The sequence below is a fragment of the Heloderma suspectum genome, chromosome 13 (genome assembly GCF_057233095.1).
Source record: "Heloderma suspectum isolate Gila_16-S chromosome 13, 16-S_ref, whole genome shotgun sequence".
In the NCBI taxonomy this organism is placed as follows: Eukaryota; Metazoa; Chordata; class Lepidosauria; order Squamata; family Helodermatidae; genus Heloderma; species Heloderma suspectum.
Window position 1 is genome coordinate 19968191 of NC_139470.1, and position 18720 is coordinate 19986910.

The 18720-nt window shown below is 47.1% G+C and overlaps 1 pseudogene; it reads right to left on the reverse strand.

Annotated features, from left to right (window-relative positions):
• Positions 1-370: 370 nt before the first annotated feature.
• LOC146336162 (immunoglobulin lambda variable 5-37 pseudogene) lies at positions 371-1416 on the reverse strand (annotated as a pseudogene).
• Between the last annotated feature and the right edge of the window lie 17304 nt (positions 1417-18720).

Below are 18720 nucleotides of genomic sequence, written 5' to 3' on the forward strand. Positions count from 1 at the left end.
AGTCTCAGCAGGCCTCAAACACAACTGTCCTTTATTTATCACACACAGAACTGAAAAACCTAGCAGAAGCTCCACCCGCCATTGCTATTCCCAACTCTACAGGAGCTGCCAAGGTTCAACACAATGACTAAGCCATAGCACGCATGCCCCCCTTTAGCATACATAACAGAAATGTTGATTCAACTTAGCCAAGATACCTATGATGGGATTGCTGAAGTGAAACCTAGACGACACACATTGAGCCTCTCCTTGTACATCTTCAGCTGGACCATCCACCAGCCTGCCCTGCTTTAGCAGCTGCGTACATGTGCTCCCTAAGGGGCCGAGATGGGGTTTGGGTCTCAGTACTCGCATAACTGGCAGCATCGTGTTACTCTCCTCCTTTCGATGTCACGCAGAAATAGACGCCGTCATCTTCTGCCTGGATCCCAGAGATGGTCAGATAGCAGGTGCTGCTGCCGGTGTCTTTGGAAGCAGAGAAGCGATTCGAGACCCCAGGTTTCCTACCTTGGCTGGATTCATCTTTGTAATAAAAGATGTATTTTGGAGGGCTTGGATGCCTGTGCTGAAACCAGAGTATGGTATAGGTTGTGATGCTATCAGTAGAAAGAGTGCAGGGGAGTTGAGCAGCATTTCCTAAGGATACGGACATGGAACCAGGCTGGGTCAGCGTTGCTTCTGAATTGCCTGCCGTTAGGACAAAAAACAGAGCACACAGATGTTAAGAGGCTGTTTCCCTCATGCCATATGACCCTGAGCTACAAATACGAAGTATGGTGATAGCCCCTGGATGAACCTGTGAACTTGGACTCTGTAAATCCACAGTTCACAGGTTGGCCATGCAACTGGCCACATAGATATAGCTTAAAAAAAAAAAAAAACACACATGAGGTCCATGCTAAGTTAGCGGAACTTAGCTCCCATTGAAATCAATGGGACAAGTTAGTCATGACTCAGCTCCCAATGATTTCAATGGGAACTAAGAGTAACTAACTTAGTGTCAAATCTCACTCAATAGCTCCACGTGTAGCATTGAGATGACTGTGCAGCCCCTGGCTATCCAGCCACAGACCAAAGGGGAGAATTTGCAACCCCATCCTGTAGATTGGGGGAAGGGGGCAAAGGGTAGATCTCCAGAACTTGGGAACTCCAACTCCCATAAGACCCTGATAGCATGGCCAATAGTCAGGAATGCTGGACGTTGAAGTCCAAAACATCTGGAGATCCACTTCCTGCTCACTCCTGCTTTAGACGCTTTTTAACCATGCCTACATCGTGATGTCTACATAGCATGGCAGAGGACCAAAAGATACCATGAGAAGTCATGTTAACATTTGCACCTTGGACTTCTAGGAGCTTACTAGTACCTGCTAAGAAAAGCCCCAGGAACCAGAGAGCTGGTGCCAGCAGATCCATGGTCTAGCAGAGTTTATGGAGCAACCGGCCCTGCGGGAGTGTTGCTGTGAATGCCTATTACAGCCTCAGACTACTCTGAACTCTTTAGGTGCATTTAAACTGTGGAAGTTCATCAATGGGGCGGGACCAAAGGCAAGATGCAAATGAACCCCCCAGGCTGTGGACGCAGAAAGGTAAGTTTCCACGTTGGGAAGAGAGTGCTACAAATGTTGACAAGGAAAAGCCAATGCCTGTTTTAAAAGGTGAAGGGCAGAACCGGCAAGCCAATTCTTTCCTGATTGTCTTGCACATTAGGGTAGCACTGCCCACTGGGATGGGGAATCACATGAAAGGCTCTCGGTTGTAAGCTTATCTGCACTCTTCACACACTCACACACACACACACACACGCACACAGCCCTAAGGAACAAGCAGATGTTTGCAATTCTTCCATAGAAGTCTATCTTTTGATAAACATGGTAATGAGCAATCCAATGACGGAAGCTTGGATCTGATGTTAAATGCCTGTTAAGGTCCCTGGAAGTATAATTCCCATAATCCCTGATCATTGGTCATGCTGGCTGTAGCTGATGGGAGTTGAAGTCCTAAAGATCTAGAGGGTGCCAGATGGCCTACCCCACCCTACACCTTTCAGTTCTAGGACAACTGGGCTGCTTCAAATGCCTGTACTCTCTTACACTACATTCCCTACAGTGAGGGAACTGCAGTGGTTGGACGTATTGCAGGCCAGAAGTTCTCTTCCTTGGGTCAGATGTTGGGTCAGATGTTTCACTACTGGTTAGTAGAATCCCCCATAGTGGAAGCATTTCCTGTGTGCCATCATTGGACTGGTCCAGCCATGACTCTGTTGGTCTCATGTTGCAATTTCAGGGATTGAAAAGGCCCTTGGTTAAGAAGGAGGGGTGTGCTTTGGATTCAGGTGAATCCCAAACAAAGCAGGCAGATTCGGATGGATTTGTGGATTGGGGCAGGTGAGGTGGATGTGACCTTGGCATGTAACCTTTCTCTTCCTCATCCACTTTTACCATGTTTTCTTTTTCCCCTTTATGGTATTAGCTCCAAACAGACTGTGTACTTATGCAGAGAAAATGCTTAATCAGTGTTTGGTCTGCACGAGTCAACAGGAAGGCCCGGAAACATCACTATGCATACTGAATTTGGTCTACAGGTGCAGGGGTCCCTGTGGTTGTCTGATTCTGCCAAAGGTAAGGAAACAGTACCAACATCTCCCTCTAAAGGCTAAAGCTAGGATAGCAGCCAACACACAGAATACACGTTTTCAACAAAATGCTGAAGACACAATCCGCCCAAATGAAGCATTTTGTTTATCTCCATTCATCTAAATGGAACAGCTGTAAATGTAAAATGAAATGTAAAACTGCTTAACTTTGGCAGGAGATGATGCCTCGAAACAGTTTTTAAAAATTATTAACTCAAACTGCGTTGCATTTTCAAGCGTTTTGAAGACTGTGAAAGGTTCATAGCACATCCCCTTTCCAAATGGTTCTCCAATGTTTTTGTTAATTTCCATTTCTGATTTGTAATTTGGGATTTGTTCGTGGGCGAGTTGGATTTTCCAACAGCAAATTTGGAATTCAGTACAAAATGCCCCCTTCTGAATGCATTCACATCCATAGGTGATCTAGATCATCTAAAGTACCGCTGAAGTGAATTCACTAGCAAAAACTCTCCATAGCATTCTCCTTGGTAGAGTTTTAAAAATGTATTTAGAGCTGGACCAGAAGGAAGGCTGAGTGAAGTAAGATAGATGCTTTTGAACTGTGGAGTTGGAGGAAAATTCTGAGAGTGCCTTGGACTGCAAGAAGATCAAACCAGTCCATACTCCAGGAAATAAAGCCAGACTTGAGGGAATGATCTTAAAGGCAAAACTGAAGTACGTTGGCCACATCATGAGAAGACAGGACACCCCGGAGAAGATGCTGATGCTAGGGAAAGTGGAAGGCAAAAGGAAGAGGGGCTGACCAAGGGCAAGATGGATGGATGATATTCTGGAGGTGACGGATTTGACCTTGGGGGAGCTGGGAAGCTCTGGCGTTGGCTGGTCCATGAAGTCACGAAGAGTCGGAAGCGACTGAACAAATACACAACAACAAACAAAGTTTCATTTGTTCAAAAAAATAGAGAAAGACCACCAGTTTCCCCAACCCACCAATACCTCCCTAAAATTAACCCTTCTCCATTCTCAACAGTAACCCTGCCTTGACTCTACAGTTTATAGTTTGTCCACACATACACACTTACAAAGCAAACAAACAAATCACATACACAAGACAAGGGGGAAAGATGAAGGAGAGGGAAGGTGACTTCTGAGTAAAAGCTTCTATATTCCCTCACAGATCTAGGTTAACAAATGTTGCATATTCTCAATATGACCCCCTGCAAATGCTCAAATATTTGGTGAATGTTGTTGTTGGTGGAGTAGGCTTAATCAGGGCCTTGACCAAAAAAAAGGTTCATGGTTTTAAATTATTGTTTGTGTATGTAAGCCGCTTAAGGCGCAATCCTATCTAGATAGGCGGCCGCCTCCAAACTCGGAGGTGACCACCTATCCAAAGCAGGGCAGGAGAAGCACAGAGGGGATCATTCCCTCCACACTTCTCCTGCCCAGCTTTTTCGGCTAGACAGCCGATTGCAGCTGTCTAGCCACAGGAGCATGGAGTGGGGAAGGAGGCTGGTGTACGACATGCGGGATGTGTCGTACAGGCATTTCACCCTCCCCGGAACGGCCCCAGCCACACCCCTTCCCAGCCACTCCATGCTCCTCTTGTGAGCCCGGAAGACAGGGCTGTTCCATGCTGCCTCCGAGGCAGCGTGGAAGTGGGGGGAGGTCGGTTCCCAGAAAACAGCACATCCTATGGCTGTCTGGCCGCTGTCTAGTGGACATAGGATTGCTCCCTTAGAGATATTGCTATATAAAGTGGTATATAAGTATTACTAATAAAGAAATCATAAATAAGTTGAAGGTGCAATCTTATGCTTGATTAGAGAGGGGAAAATGTCCTACAACTCCCAGCATGTCCCAAACAGCCATGCTGGCTGGGGTATGCTGGGAGTTGTAGGACTTTTTCTGTGCAAACGTGCTTAAGTTTACACCCTTAAGGGCTGTGAACATTCCCCTGCACGAGCAATTCACCAGCAGCAGGCGGGATCACCTGAAATAGTGAGCTTCTCTGAAGATGTGTGTACGAGAACCTGCGGGCAGTTGGACTGGCAGCTGAGGCAGAGAAGGTGTCATGAGGCAGAGGAAACATCAGTCTGAAAGGTAGAGAAGAACTGTATTATCACAGGAAATAGCACAGAAAACTCCTGACTCCACCTGGATAAAATTAAGTCAAGCACCCTTGGAGAACCAATTGTGCTGCAACGGTTAGAGTGTTGGACTGGGACTCGGGAGAACAGGACTCTAGTCCCCACTCAGGCAAGAAGCTCACTGGGTGACCTTGGGCCAGTTATTGACTCTCAGCCTACTTCACAGGGTTGTTGTGAGGATAAAATGGGGAATAGGAGGATCGTGTATGCCAGCTTGGTCTCTTGGGATAAAAGAGATTTAGTATTGTTGTTGTTGTTGTCCTTGTTATTTTTATTATTAAAAATAAATATATATTGATATAATAATAATAATAACATAATCGATTATTATTATTATTATTATTATTATTATTATTATTATTGAAGATGGTGATGATGGCTGGTGCGAGACTTAAGGGTGTCCTGGGCAAAGTCCCCACCTCCGGCACCTCCCTCCAGTAGAAGTGCCACCCCGACAGTCTCCTCCCCGCAAAATGAAAACGCCAGTGGGTTCAGCCATTTTGCCTGGTGCTTCCTTCTCAACACAAGGCTGGGTGCTGTCTGTCCTCTCTGCTGTCCACTACCAACTGGCCACCACATAGCCACTGCCTGGCTCCCGGCTCCCTGCCAGGTAAGCTTTCCAGGCCAGGTGGCTGGCAGTGGCAGAAATGGGCAGTCTCACTCAACCCAGCAGTGAGAAGGGAAGCACTGGGCAAAGCAGCTGCAGCTGCCGCCACATCTTCATTTTTCCAGAATGCTTCTGGGCCCCTTTACATCTAAGTCCAGCTGCATTGGGGGCGGGGGGTGGGATGGCAGCCTCACCCTGTATCTCGCTCTGCTGCTACAGGCTGAGTGCCACCATCCTTAAAACACTCCAAAGCAAAAGAAAAAAAATACAGGCAACCAGCATCAGCCCCCGTGGGCCACCTGTGGAAATGGTTCCCAGCATTTGCCCAAGCATGCCAGGTACCGGCGCTGTTCCTATATAAAATGACACTATCGACTAGGGATGTATGAAAGTCACTTACCTTGAACAAACTTTGATTCGCGGTGGTGGGGAGGCGCTCCGTCCTTCCCACCAAAATTCTGACCGGGGGGGAGGCGCTCCATCCCTCCACCCCCGAATCCTGGCCAGCCGGGCCGCAAATGTCGGCGGCCATAGCCGCCGCCGTTTGCGTCCCTGCAGTCAGCCGTGATAGGCTACGTAAATGTTTACATAGCCTATCTCGGCTGAGTAAAAAAAAAACCCGCGCGTACGCAAATGGCGGCACCCATGGGCGCCGCCATTTGCGTTCCTTATTTTGGCACGTCTAGTCTATGTAAACATTTACGTAGACTACGGCGAAAATAAGGGGAACGCAAATAGCGTACGCGTACGCGCAGTTTTTTGTTTTTGTTTTTTACTCAGCCGTGATAGGCTATATAAACATTTACGTAGCCTATCACGGTATTTTTTTTAAATCTAGCCGTGATAGGCTACGTAAATCTTTACATAGCCTATCACGATTTTGGGGGTTTGTTTTTTTTTCACTGGAAATGGCGGTGGCGGCAGCCAGTCAGAAGACCGGCCGCCGCCGCCGCCAAACCGCCGCCAAACCGCCGCCAACCTGCCGCCGGAGCTGCCGCCGCCAGGAGGATTCGCCCAAGGTAAATCCCGTCCTGGGGGGGGCGGGGGGGCAGACCGTTTTGCCACCAATTTCGGGGGGCCAAATGCACTGGCATTCGGCCTCCCCAAGATTCGTGGCAAAATTCTCTGACATCCCTACTATCAACACCGAAGGGCAGAAGGAGAGAGCTGAGCATTTAGCGGGAATTCGTTACTAGCTAAAGTGATGCAGTATCAGTGGATTTACTGCCTGCTGAGGGAGAGCCCGTTTGCCTCCACTGTACCATACTTGCATGATAAACAAAATGTTGTAAAGCCATCTAAAGTATTCATTGCTCTCTCATCCAAGCAAACCTGAATCCTGCAGTTGTACTCGTGGACTTTCTTACAGCTTGGAGAAATGTTTCATTAGATACTGAGCTCCGACGTAAGTCGTGTTATTATAGATGTTCCATAAGCATATCTGTTATAGACTGAGGGCGCAATCCTGTGGCCGCTAGACAGCGACTAGACGGCCATAGGACTGGTCGGTTTCCGGGAACCGACCTCGGAGCCCGCACTCCGCGGTTGGCTCCTAGAGAACCGCCTTCCCACCACCACCATCTTGTAGGCGGCGCAGATCTTCCCCATGCTCTGTGCTCATTCAAGCAGCATGGAGCGGGTCAGAAGGGGGCATTCCTGGGGCCGGGCGAAGAGGGAGGAAATGCCGGTGTGACACTTCCTATGCATTGTCTGGCCTCTGCCCCCCCCCCCCGTCAAACCATGCATAGGACTGCACCCTTACTGTAGAATCTCATTTGCTACATCAGGGAAGAACGGCTAAGGCAGGCTGTTCAACCTTATGCTGTTGAGGGTTTTTGTGTCACTTCCCCATCAGAATGCATAGCTGTGCCACCCGCTCCCAGTCCACACCACACAGTAATAAACCGCCTCGTCTTCCGCCAGGGCCCCTGTAATGGTCAGAGACAATGTTTTCCCTGACCTGGACCCGGAGAAACGGGCTGGGATACCAGATGGTCTGGTGCTGGTCGAGTGTATCAACAGCCGCGGAGTCCTCCCCTCCTCCTGCTGAATCCAGCAAGGGTAATTGTTGTCACCAATGTCTCCAGTACTGTATGTGCAAGACTGGGTGATGGTCCCACCAAGAGGCACGGCATCTGAGGGTTTCAGGGACTGCAGCTGCTGGACACTTGGACCTGAAAGAGAGCAGGGAAAGCAGGACACCTCTTAAACCTTTTTAACAGCATAGCAACACAAAACATTTGCAAGCATTGGATCAGGGTGTGAAAGGTTTCTCAATAGGTTTGATCCAGGGGAGGCGGGAGGCTCTGATTTCAGCACCTTGGATCGCTCCTTTAGAGTTCTGGCTGGTGCTGACTGAAGCCCAGAATGGATTCACAGCCCCACTGAAATAGGAGCCACCGGCCTTTGCTGCTTTCATCCCTTCCTTTCCCCAATCACTTTCACAGATTCACCAAAGTCCGATGGTTTGTAATTATGGTGTTGTTTGAATGGATTTTAATTGATTTTCATGTTTTATTGTTGCTTTATATTAATGCTTTAGGCATTTTTATGTATTTTAATGTATTTTGTGGACCGCTTAGAGATATTTTTACGCACGTTCAGCGGTATATAAATCTATTTAATCAATCAATTAATTAATTAAACTTCCCTCACCAATGGAGACGAGGGCTGTGAAGAGAAGGAGGACCCAGGCCATTGCAGAGAAATGAAGAACTTCCCTAAAACAGGATGATCTCTGTGTGGCATCCTCCGAGTCACCTTTATCCCCCCAGAAATCAAGAGACCAGCCCCTTCATGCAAATGTGCTGCCCTTTAATTATAGTCCCTGGGCACTGGGGTAGCCTTCTGTCAAACTGGTGGTGCCCTCCAGATATGCTGGAGATATAAACTGCATAACATCTGGTCAGAATTGAACTGAACTGAACTTTTCACCCATCCCTACGCTTAAGTAGTAGAAAGAAATAGCAAAGTTACGAGGACAAAGGTGACATCTACTGGCCACTGTCAGTGTGACGCCTCTTGCTAATATTGCCACTTCTTTCGCTCGCCTCGCTCCTGTGTCTTTTTAAACAGCAGACAGTCAGATGGAAATTTAGCAGATAAAATGTCTTCTGGCATGGGGACAAAGGGTAGGAATGGCTTCCTTTATGATATTTCTGTGTGATCCTCTGAGCAAGACCAAGGGGACCCCTGCTGGGGTGCGGATCCGTGGCAAGTGCCCAACCATGCCTAGCTTTGGTGCTGGCCCTGCCCAGACATAGCCCTGGCATGGAGGGAGATTTACACCAGCCCTGGAGCTGGTGCAAATAATTTCTCTCCCCTTGCTTGCAATGTCAGGGAAATGGTTTGACCCGAAAGAAGGGGGGGGAACTCTGCTCCTTCTTCTCTTGGAACTACTCTGTATATGCTCCAAAGCACTCTTTTCTCTCTCCAGCCAGATTAGATAACTGTCCCAATGTAACGCTTAATGTATACCTTCAGTGTTCATTCGTTTATGAAGCGGAGCAGGGTGGAAACCAGTTCTCCTGTTGGCCAAGCTTATGAAGGGATCAAGCCACAGATAATGTTTATGATTATGATAACTGTTTCGCAATCTGCACCAGTATCTATACACCAGCAACTGAATGGGTCTGTGACTGTATAATGAATTTGGATTGATCGATATACATGAGCATATGCAAATGGTCCTCTTTTCTCCCCTTTTGGGGGGATGCATTTCCCCCTTCTTCTTCTTTTGACAATCCATAAGCGGCCACCGTAGTTGCTAACCTTAGCCATGAAGTTCATGCCCAGACTGCTGGCAACTTCTCTAACTTCCACTTCATCTCCTCTATCAATATTCAAAGATGTGTGGATTAGGTGGTTCTATGAAGTCGGAGAGTTTCCTAGAATCTGCATTTGTAAAGAAGCTTGTCATTTACTAACAAGGTAGTGCTGGTCTGAAGCTTTGTTTCCTGCAGTATGTTGATTGCAAAGGGAGAGTATGAAGGAATGTGACACTCAGGTTACCCTGACTCAAAGCGGTCCCGTTTCGGTGGCCCTGGGACAAACGGAAACCGTCACCTGTACTCTGCAAGGTGTGGAGTTTATCAGCCCATCCTGGCACCAAGAACAACCAGGGAAGTCTCCTCAGCTACTAATCTGCAGTTCCAAGAAAAGAGCATCTGGGGTCCATGAGCGTTTCTCCAGAGACACGTCTGGCAAAACTGCAAAACATTGCCATTGTCCAGGCAGACGACGGGTTTGTATTCATTACTTGTATTCATTAGCTTATTATTTTGGGGAAGGGGTATTTTTCTCTAGTGGCAGCATTCAACTTGGGCAGCCGCCTCCTGCGAAGTGCCATTTTAATTTCCCAGAATGCTCCAGTTGTTGCACCATTCTAGGGCAGACATTCACAGGCCATAGCTCACAGACTGCATGCGGCTCTCATGGGTTTCTTGCATCTCCTCAAGATCCCACCATTACCAAACCTACCGATGCCACTACTCACCAATGCCTCCCACTGATTCTGCTGCCACCTGCCCACTGCCACTCACTCCCCATACTCCCGTGTCACTCACACCTCCAACTCCTGAGAGAAAACCTTCACAACACAAACTCACACCAAGCACTGCTGTTTCTGGGAGGATGCTCTAGAACCCAGCCTCAGACACTCAGCACCCTGAGTGCTGGTGGCCAGAGCATCTTCTTGGAGACACTCTGGGAGCCGAGGTCCGAGGGCTACATGGTTCTCAGAGTGTTGCTGTCCGTGTTAGAAGTGGGATCACTGAAAGAGATTTTGGCTGCTCCCATCCCCCAGTGAAGGTTGAAACCTCCTCATCCCTGTATGTGTGTTTCTGTGGGGTAGGGGGTATCCAAGGCATTACATAGTCCAGAGTCTCAGCAGGGTTAGCAATATCTGAAAGAGCTACTAACAGCTTAATTGTCTTCCTGTAGCTGAAGATTTCCAATCGAAGCCATTAAATATCCTACATGTTTAGGTTGAAGGCCTAAGAAATGTACCAGGTGCTTTTCTCCCTCAACTTGACTTCCTCTTGCTTCTCTGCCTCTCTCTCAGGCCCAGAGAGTTGTTGTTAGTGCTGTGCTGAAAATTTCTCCCACATTTTTTCAAACATTCCTATTCAACTGGATAGAAATGAAAATGCTTTCAAAAAGAAATTCAAAGGAGACATTTTGGAGAAATTCGCATGGGTTGGGTTTGGGGTTCTTGTGCTTACCTTTCCCACACAAAGGGCTGGATGAGCCCAATCTCGTCTGATCTCGGAAGCTAGGCAGGATCAGCCCTGGATAGTACTTGGATGGGAGACTGCCAGGGAATCAGGCTTCCTGCAGTGAGCAGGGGGTTGGACTCAATGGTCTTGTAGGCCCCTTCCAACTCTATGATTCTATGAACTATGAGCCCTACTTATGAGGTGACTGCGGAGTGTGCAGGAGTGTCCTATCTGTCATTGTACAGTCATCTCTGTGGCAGCTTGCAGCCTCCTTGGCTTCCCACACTTCAGTTAAAGCCATCATGAGGAAGACATCATGAGGCAATTCCTCTCATTAGTTTTTTTTCAGTTCAGAAAGTGCAGGTGGCCTGGGAGGCTGCAGAGCAATTGAAAGATGTGTAATAGAGAGAGAAAACAAACCCAGCCCCCTTGGCCACCTCACAGTGATTAGGTAAGCTCAGAAATACCACCAAAGGAAATTCAAAATTCTACCTCAGAAAAGTGGAAGCCTCAACACAGTTGATGCTGTTGCTACCTCCAGAAACTGTGCAATAAACCAAAACTCCTTAGGAAATAAGAAAGAACCTGTGCCACAACCCCTGCCAACAGCGAGCCCTGTCTGTGAGAACCTGCTGGAGAATTTCTCCTGCCCTAGGAGATATTCAGTGAAACTGCCTCCCCTTCTCCCCACATGTCTCTGCCCAAAAATAGGCTGGAGAATTTTGAGAGGCCATTTGTGCACAGCTCTAGTTTTTGTTTCAGTTCCACCTCTGGCTACATCATGGTGGAAAGCATTATTAGGCCACTCTGCACAGTGATAATCTCCACTGTCGTCCTCCTCAGCCCTGACAATGGGGATCATGGCAGTGTTGCCATTAGTCTCTCCAGAGAAACGCCCAGGAACCCCAGAAGCTCTTTCCCTGGAGGCTTCTCTGATCCCTGATGGTACCAGGATGGGTTGGTGCTGCTGATAACCTCCACACCCTGCAGAGTACAGGAAATGATTGCTGTGTCTCCTGGGGCCACCCTAACTGGACCACTTGGAGTCAGGGCAGCCTGAGAACCGGTGCCTGGAATGAATGGGATGGGAAACCAAGCATAAGTCGCTCACTCATGCTGGAGTTGCCAGTGGCAGGAAAGGATTCCATTCTTTTAAGCACTGAAGAAGAAAAAACTATGTTGGGAGGATACCAAATTCTACCGTGCACTGGGGGAGAAGCATATTCTATCTATGTTGCCTTACTAATGACACAGGAATCCCAAACTCCTTTAAGTCTTACACATCCCTTTCTCTGGGAAACTGGGTACCATTCTTGGCAAACAAGGGAGAAATTAGAGAAATGCGACAGTTGAACAAAAGGACCATGTCACTGGTGACTTGAATGGGGAGCCATTCCAGTTGAACATGCCCCAATGTCTCACCTGTATAATAAGCCAAGAAGATGAGGAGGGGAAAGTTCAAGGCCATCGTTGAGAATTTAGACCAGCTCAGTGGACTGAGAGATCCTTCCATTCTTCTCCTTTGAACCATCCCAGGGCCTGAGGAAGGCCTCCTTTATGCAAATCTGCACTTCCTGTCTCAGATCTCTGCACAGAGGGACCGTTCACAATTCTTGGACAAATATTGACATGCAAAGGTTCTGTGCCTTGCATGGCTACATCACAGGCAGGGGCGAGGAGATAAACCTTTGCCAGCACAAGAAAGGAATGAGATATCTACATGGGTTCGTGCCTGTTGTGAAACTAGTTGTCAGCAATTTCCTCTTTACGAGAAGACCCTAATTTGCACCCACCTTTTCAAGGGCATCAATTTATTCCTGAATTTGGTCTAGCAGTAAAGAATTTTGCCAACCCAGTGGATGAGATCGACAGGTGGGTTTATTATTGATGCTGTTGTTGGCTCTGTTTTTCCTCTTATGCAGCTAGTTTGCAGCACAAAGGTTCCATTCCCTAAAAAGTGAAAATCCTAATTTTCCACCTAGCTTTTCAGGGGCAGCAATATGCTCCCGCATTTAGTCAAGCAACAAGGGACTTCCCTTCTATATAGCTTGTTTGGCCACTTACCCAGAGATGAACTTACCAGTGGACTCCTTTGCTTTCCCCCTATGCAGCCAGTATACAATTCAGACAACCCAACTATACTTTGAATGATAACAATGTAGTGGGAGATAGAGCAGTCACAGCATTGTGCATTCCTTCATTCGGTTCACTGTCCTCCCCCACCTGATATAGAGCAAATTTTCAGTTCAAAATAGCACCGTCTCAGTTTTTGTTTTGTTTTCGATAAACAAAATGTAATGGCATATAAAAGGAAAATAGAACAGTGACGCCTACTGGCCATTTATGTATCACATCACACATCTATAATAATACAGGAGGATGTGTGTCTGTCTGTCTGTCCGCCGTCAGTGCCATAGCACCATAGGCTGTGAAGCCTAGACCCCTGAAACTTGGGGACCCTACTGGTATGCATCCTAAGGGGACCCTACTGGTATGCACTTTGCAGGTCTTTGCCAACTCTGTCATGCTATGTGGATGGTATTGGTTGCCAATTGGGTTCTTGTAACATGGAATGGGGGCTTCGGTTGCATGATAGCTTCATTTGCAGACTCCATGTGTCTACTCCAGTGAACAGACAACTCTGAGACTTAGGTCTGTCACTCTTCCACTGACAGCCAGCCAGCTCCAAGGTAGTGGTGAAGTTGGAACTAACCCCAGCATAGGAAGGATACCATACCATGTGCATATTGCCTAAATAACACATCTGTTAAGTGTGTGGCCCTTCACAGCTGTAATTTCCCAGCATTTGGGATCTTGAGTGAACATGGAAAGCCCAGAACACAACCTGTTAAACCAAAAGGGTTTTTTGTTCCTTCAAATTGATAACCTGCCCAGAAGTCTATGCCTACAATGCTACATGCCTCCTGGACCATTGAGGAGAGTAGAAATCAGTCACTTTTGCCTTCAAGAAATCAGTACTCTTTGGAAGGTGTATTTTAACCCACAAAATTTGATTCTGAGGAGACTGTGAGGAGAGAAAAGGAGAGTGATCAGGACGAAAGGTTTTGGGGAAACTGTGATGATGGGAAGATGAAGACTGGAAAGAGAGGTCCTGGGGAGGCCGAGTAAAAACCAGGAAAGCGAGCTGCAGGAGCAGCATTCTTCCTTTCCCCGGTTCCTAGACAGAGCAGTTCTATAACCAACAGTCAAGAACTGAGGCCCTGTCTTACTTCAGAAGTAAGAGCAGTCCTTAGTTCTTGACTGCACAGCTACAGCGAGGTTTTAAGAAATAACCTACAGTTAGGAAATATATCATTATTGGACTCCCTTTTATGGTTTAGAGAATTACTCTAAATCATTTATTAATTTGGACATTGGATTTACTGTATGTCCTCACACACACACACACACACTTCCTGTCTCAGATCTCTGCACAGAGGGACCGTTCACAATTCTTGGACAAATATTGACATGCAAAGGTTCTGTGCCTTCCATGGCCACATCACAGGCAGGGGCGAAGAAAGGAACCTTTGCCAGCACAGGGATGCAATGCGGTATCTACGTAGGTTCATGCCTGTTGTGAAACTAGTTGTCAGCAATTTCCTCTTTACGAGAAGACCCTAATTTGCACCCACCTTTTCAAGGGCATCAATTTATTCCTGAATTTGGTCCAGCAGTAAAGAATTTTGCCAACCCAGTGGATGAGATCGACAGGTGGGTTTATTATTGATGCTGTTGTTGGCTCTGTTTTTCCTCTTATGCAGCTAGTTTGCAGCACAGAGGTTCCATTCCCTAAAAAGTGAAAATCCTAGTTTTCCACCTACCTTTTCAGGGGTAGCAATACGCTCCTGCATTTAGTCAAGCAGCAATAGACTTCCCTTCTATATAGCTTGTGTGGCCACATACCCAGAGATGAACTTACCAGTGGACTCCTTTGCTTTCCCCCTATGCAGCCAGTATACAATTCAGACAACCCAACTATACTTTGAACGATAACAGTGCAGTGGGAGATAGAGCAGTCACGGCATTGTGCATTCCTTCATTCGGTTCACTGTCCTCCCCCGCCTGATATAGAGCAAATTTTCAGTTCAAAATAGCACCGTCTCAGTTTTTGTTTTGTTTTCGATAAACAAAATGTAAATGGCATATAAAAGGAACATAGAGCAGTGACACCTACTGGCCATTTATGTATCACATCACACATCTATAATAATACAGGAGGATGTGTGTCTGTCTGTCTGTCTGTCCGCCGTCAGTGCCATAGCACCATATGTATGTCCTCCCACACACACACACACACACACACTGCCTTTTCCCCTTCCCTGTTAAATAAATCCTACGTCTCGTTTTATAAGTTGCTTTGGAAGTTGTTCGCTTGTTTTTTCCCACCCACTTGCAGGGAACAGACATCCTGGTGAGCTGTGGGCTCAACATGCTAGTTTGGGCTCAACATCTTTCTCCCTCATCCACTACTGTATCTATGAGCCCAGGTCCCAGAGGTGCCTCTAAATGTCACTTTCCCTTCTGTATGCCCCGGCCGTGGGCTGCTAAGGTTTGGAGGTGCCGAGATAGTGATAAGCCAGACCCAGGTTTGCTTACAAGGAGCCTTTATGGAGTACTCCTTTATGGAGTACTTACAACACACAGACCTACCCAGTGGTTGGATCAGACAGCTTCACTGAACCCAGAGCCAAGGGGTACAATGGGTTTTATACCATACATGTCAGCAGTGAGGCAGCACGACAGCAGCAAGTGTTAATTAGTGTTCATCTGCAACTTTCCCAGCATAGACTAACAGTGCTTGTTCAGGAGGAAAACCATCAGAACTTTCCCAGCACAGACACCTGTAACTCGGCATAAACAGAGCCTCACTTCGCAGGTGCTTCCTAAGCCCTGATAAAATAAATGGTAGCTTGTTAGCATGGAATGTGCTGAGGCAGCGCTATCAACCTTTAACTCATCTTACCAGCCAAGAGGCCCACTAGCAAGAGAACTGCACTTATAATGAGCCTAAAGAGAGCATTATGGATCTCTAAAGGTAAAGGTAAAGGTGTCCCCGACCAGTCGTGTCCGACTCTAGGGTGCGGTGCTCATCCCCGTTTCTAAGCCGAAGAGCCAGCACTGACCAAAGATGCTTCCGTGGTCATGTGGCCGGCATGACTGAACACCGAGGTGCACGGAACGCTGTTACCTTTCCCGCCGAGGATCTCTAGGCCCCTCTAAAACTACAGGTGACTTGGCTACAGGCCTGGGGCCATTACACCTTCCTTAACGGCAATGCTGTGGTTTGGAGGAAACCATGAGACCTGGACTGTTTCTGCAATGATGCTCTAGAACCCAGTCTCAGAGGTTCTGGACTTTGATGCAGAAGGCCAGATCAGAGGCAGTATACCAGTTGCTGGGGAACTTGGGCAGGGGTGCTCTTGGAATTCCAAACTATGCAATTCACTACTACAAGATGGGCTGAGGGCCACCAATTTGGATGGCTTTAAAAGGGGCTTGGACAAATTCCTAGAGGAGAAGTCTATCAATGGCTCCTAGTCCTAATGGCTGTATGCTATCTCCAGTATCAAAGGCAGTATGACTATGTACACCAGTTGCTGGGGAACATGAGTGGGAGGGGGCTGTTACACTTATGTCCCATTTGTGGCTTTCCCGTGGGTAGCTGGATGACCACTGCGTGAACAGAATGCTGAACTAGATGGGCCTTGGTCTGATCCAGCTAATCATAACATAAGAGGAGGGGCTCCTCTTATGTTCTTATTTGGGAGGAGATTCTCTGGCAGCCACTGTAGGAGAGGTCTATGTCTCTCTCAGTGCTGTTCTCAGTGTTAGAAGTGGGATCACAGGAAGAGATTTTTGCTTCTCCCATCCTGCAGTGCATTGATGTGTGTGTGTGGGGGGGGGGATGTGTCCAAGGGAGGTGCCTGTGTCCAAGGCATTATATAATATTCCTGCCTTTCAGTAGCAAGATCAGTACTTGACAGAGATGCTAGAAAGAGCTAGAAGATTGATTGTCTTCCCATAGCTACACATTTCCCTTCCAATGCATTAAATGTCCTACATTTTTCAGTTGAGAGACCACGTGATACACTGGGTGCTTTTCTCCCTTCCTCTCACCCTCCTCTTGCTTCTCTGCCTTTCCCTCATGCCCAGAGATGTTTTGTTTCAGTTCCACATCTGACTGCATCACAGTGTAACTTGTTTTCATGCCACACTGCACAGTAATAATCTCCTTCATCGTCCGCCTGCACCATGGAAATGCTTAGCCTTGCAGTGTTGTCATATGTGTCTCCAGAGAAACGTTCAGGGACCCCGGAGGCTTTTTCTCTGGACTTGTAGATTAGTAGCCGAGGAGCCTTCCCTGCTTTTTGATGGTACCAGGATGGATGGATGCTGCTGATAAACTCCACGCCTTGCATAGTGCAGGTAAGGGCTGCTGTCTGTCCCAGGGCCACCGAAACTGGTCCGCTTTGAGTCAGGGCAGCCTGAGAACCAAAGTCTGGAATGAATGGGATGGGAAACAAAACAGTCACATCACACATCCCAAAGGTTGGCAGTGGCAAGAAAGGATAGGGCTCCTGTGCCCTTAACAGCAGAATCAAAGCAAGAATGGGGAGGAGGCTGGTGGCTCCAATGTCAGTGGGGCTGTAAATCCATTCTGGGTTTCAATCAGAGCCAGCCAGAACTCTAAAGGAGCTATCCAAGTTACTGAATCTGTTTTGGGTAGCTCCTTTAGAGTTCTGGCTGGTTCTCACAGAAACCCAGAATGGATTTACAGCCCCACCAAAAATGGAGCTACCAACATCTACTGAGGACAATTTCTGCCAGGCCTGGTGGGGGGAGAGAACCTTTCTCTTTCTGCATTGTTTATTACAGGCACAGGAAACCTGTCCTTCCATACATAGCCCTTTCTCGGGGAAATGGAGGTAGCATTTTTGGCAGCAAAGACAGGGGGGTTGGAGGAATGGAACTGTCATTCAAAAGAACAGTGCCGCCAGCCACTTCAACAGGGAGCCATTCCAACTGGACCCATCCCAATTTCTCACCTGTACAATAAGCCAAGAAGACAAGGAGAAGATGTTTCAAGGCCATGGTGGAGAACATACAGCAGCTCAGCCGACTGAGAGATCTTCCCGTTCTTTTCATTTTAAGCCATCTGAGACATGAGAAAAGTTTTCCTTATGCAAATCCGCACTTCCTCTGGCTTCCTAAAAGTGCACAGAGGGAGCTTTTCGGGCTCCTGGGCACATCATTTTGCACAAAATTTCTGTGTCTTACATGACTGCATCACAGGAAGAGATGAGCAGATCAAACATTTGTCAACGTCGTGATGGTACAAGAGTACAGGTGGGTTATGAAGCTAGTTGTTCAGCAATTTCCTCCTTGGATGACAACAACCTTAATTTGGCAGCTACAGTGTCAAATCCAACCATCTATTCTTGCATTTTGTCCAGCAGTCAGGGAATTCCCCTCTGCATTCTTTGCACTGCTTCTTTCCCTGGGACGAAATTACCAGTGGTCCGCCTTGCTTTCCCCCTACACCAAGAAAGAGAGGTGCCTGTTTACTACCCAGAGGACCCAACTTCACCTTTTATGGAATTCCCTGACCGGAGGTGCCAACACCAAGTCTCATTTCAGCACCAACGTTAGACCTGGTTATTTACCCAGCTTTAGGGTCTTATTCACTGACCTCATTTTTATTTACTGGCTTGTTTTATTAATGTTGATTTTATACTATTGATGATTACAATGGATGGTGGATTATTGTTGTTTTGTGGTTTGTGTTTTATGCTGAATTTTGTATTGTTTGCATCCTGCCTTGAGATCTCTTGATATAGGGTGTATTAGAAATCTTGTATTTCATTAATAGAAGAATAAATAAAACACATAAATGATTTTAACAATGCAGTGGAGATGTGTACAGCCAAGGCACTTTCCTTTCCTTCCTTCCTTGATGCTTCGTTCCTTCCTTCACTTTTCTCCTTCGCCTGCTGTAGAACAATGTTACAGTGGATTAGGGATGTCAGAGAAATCCACAACGGAACCAAATTAGTTTGGATTTTCATGAAAATGACCCATGGATTCTGCAGGGAACCGGCTTTCTCCCCATTGGGTAGATTGCTTAGATATGCGGACTGTTTTTCTCAC